This window comes from Echinops telfairi, unplaced genomic scaffold (assembly GCF_000313985.2).
Source record: "Echinops telfairi isolate 266 unplaced genomic scaffold, ASM31398v2 ScPeMD7_7412;HRSCAF=8450, whole genome shotgun sequence".
Classification (NCBI taxonomy): Eukaryota; Metazoa; Chordata; class Mammalia; order Afrosoricida; family Tenrecidae; genus Echinops; species Echinops telfairi.
The window spans coordinates 363,084-366,158 of record NW_022111312.1 but is presented as its reverse complement, the minus strand read 5'-3'; the positions used below and the strand labels follow the sequence as shown (position 1 = coordinate 366,158).

Genomic DNA, 3,075 nt, shown 5'->3' with positions numbered 1-3,075 from the left:
AAAAAAAAAAAAAAAGAAAATCTGCTAATGATCAGAACGTGGAATGGGCACAGTGTGAATCTAGGGAACTTGAAATGGGACAGAAATGCTATGGAACCCATAAATGGCGGTATCCTTGGCATTGGTTAGCAGAAACGAACTGGTATCGGCATTTTTGATGCAGAAAATCTTATGATTTACTATGCTAGCACTTACACCATCTTGAGGAATGGCGTGGGACTTTGCAAAATCCTCCTTGAAGGACAATGCTGTCTGTGATAGGATTATATCCATCTGGCTTCAAGGAAATTCCATCAGTACAACTATATGCAACTATATGCACCAACCACAAAAGCTAGTGTTGAAGAATGAAAGAATTCTACCAGTGACTTCAATCTGAAATTGTTCAAATATGCGATCATAAAGCATTGATAATTACTGGCCATTGGAATACAAAATTTGGAAACAAAGGGGAAGAAATCGTATTTGGAAAATATGGACTTGGTGATGGGGGGGAAAGCCGGAGCTTGCTTTGTTGTCAAGATTTTTGCAACAAAAAAAGACGATTATACACATGGATGTCTTGAGATGGAATCTGCAGAAATCAAATTGGCAACATCTGTAGGCATTTATGATTGGGAAACTAGGTAGAAATAGCTAGAGCCAGGTAAGGGACTGACTGTTAAACTGACAATGGTGTGCTCATATGTAAGTGCAGAGTGAAGCTGGGGGGTAAAAAAGAAAAGTCCACGAGAACCAAAACAAACGAAAATTTATCCCACCTGAATTTCCAGAGCATCTCAAACAGATTTGATGCATTGAACACTCAGAAGACCCCATAACCTGTGCTGGGGAGATGAAAACCATTCATGAAGAAAGCAAAAGGTCATCAGAAAGACAAAAAAGAGACAAAAGATCAAAGTGGATGCCACAAGAAACTCAAACTTGTTCTTAATAACGGAGTCACTAAAACAAATGCAAGAAAGGATGAAGTCAAAGGGCAGCTGGAATAGACAAAACCAAATATTATAATGAAATGTGTAAAAACCGAGCATTAGAAAACCAAAGAACAACATGCTTAGCACATCTTTTTTTTTTTTTTTTGCTGCAAAAGGAAGCTTTATTGTTTCCATTTGGTCCCGGCTTGGGGGAGGGGCTCCAGGGTAGTGGCGCCCCGGCTGGCGCAGGGGCAGGTTCAGGTAGAGGGGCTAAGGCCCCTCGCAGGTGGCTCAGCGCTGCAGGTCCCTAGTCATGTTTAAGGGTGAGCCTCTCGAAGAGATCCTTGCCCCCACCCCCTTCCCGACACCCCGGCCTGGGGCTGGCCAGCCTGCGGAGGTGGGTCAGGTGGTTGCCCATCTTCTTGAGGAGTTTCACCTGCTCGTCCAGGAAGTGGTTCGCCAGAAAGTCACAGAGATGGGGGTCAGTGTGAGTGGACCCCACGACATGCGTGTCCAGAAGGGCCTGGTTGAGTTTTTTTCTCCAAGGCCAGGGCAGCCTCCATGGCGTCCAGGTTCTACCCCATTCATCTTGGGGCAGAAGGGAGTCCCCGGATCCGTTCCGTTCAAACACTGTTGAAGCAAGACATAGATCCAGGGGGCCACAGGGCGAGCTTAGGGTGGAGTTGCAATCTTGAAAGAGGCTACGGACCAAATACGGAACGGCGAGGGAAGCACCAACATAAGATAGAAAGAATGCACAATCACTGTACCAAGAGACCTGGTGGGCATTCAGGAAGTAGCTTATAAGGAAGAACCACGGTGCTGAAAGAAGTAGTTCAAGCTGCACTGAATTAATACAAGGCTCCAGAAATTGATGGAATACCAACTGACATGTTTCAACAAGTCAATGAAGCACTTGAAGCACTCACGGGTCTGTGCCAAGATTTTTGGATCACAGTTACTGGGCCAACTGACTGGAAGAGCTCCATATTGGTACCCATTCCAAAGAAAGGGGACCCAAAGCAGGGTGCAGGTTTTTCAGAGACACGAGCAAAATTCGCTCCTCTCCAAACTGGACACTAGAGTGTCCATGATCCTAAGGACCCAGCCATGACAGCTGAAAGGGTGGACTACCAGCCTCTGCTCCACTGAGTAATGGAACCATGTGAATTCAGATTACAACCACTTCCAATAACACGGTTCTTGGGGAAGCCACCTATCTCGCAAGCCTCCTAGGTAAGGATGTCCATTGGATTAGTACCAGCAAGCAACTTGCTGTTTGGGCTGTGCTTCACGATGTTAGCAATGATGAGTTTGAAGATGTGCATGTTAGGCTGGACCTAATTTCTTTACCAGACACAATTTTTGGTGTCTGAAGGAAAAGCCTGCCGTGCTGGAGAGGCATCATGTCACCCTTCAGTTGGTCTTCCATGGCGTCAACCAGAGCGAATTCATCTGCCAAGCCTTTCCCTAAGACACAGGCCAGGCCAACAGCACCCAGCCCAACAACCATAATCAGATTCTGAGGGGTCTGGGTCTGTTTTTCCTTAAGAAGATTCTGAGCTTCTGCTTTCTTTGTTATTGATGTTTCAATATCCTCCCACAGCTCATCAGATTTTCTGTCCTTCGTTTTCAATGCATCAAATCTGTTCTTGGAAGTCAGCTGGGATTGCCTCAAGGTCAAACTTGAACTCGTTTTAGTTTTCTTCAGCTTTATCCTGAACTTACATATGAGAAATCGATGGTTAGTTCCACAGTTAGTCCTTGACCTGGTTTTAACTGCGGATAGTGAGCCTTTCCTTTGTCTCTTCCTTCATATGTAGCCGATTTGATGTCTGCATGTTTCAGCTGGAGAAGTCCATGTGTATAGTACACTTGTATTACTGAAAAACGTTGTTTGCAGGAAAACCAAAACCCACAGAGGCAGAAGAGCAAAACATTGCCAATCATCCTTCTGCGGGATAAGGCAATTGCACTTGTAATGTTGTGTTGGGCAGGAGGGCAGGCAACAAATTCAGCTGCTGACAGCCAGCATTCTTGATAGAAGCTCTGAAATAGTTTATTGTGCCAGCCTGGCCGATAAACACAAGTGGGATTAACTGAAGGGCAAAGAGATAAATGCCTTGGTGAGTCTCGCCTTTCTTGTCTCTCACTCTTT

General features: G+C 45.3%; 1 pseudogene; it reads right to left on the bottom strand.

Moving 5' to 3' along the window:
- Positions 1 to 1,224: 1,224 nt before the first annotated feature.
- The window catches only part of LOC123522448, a 3,444-nt pseudogene continuing 1,593 nt past the window's right edge, over positions 1,225 to 3,075 (bottom strand).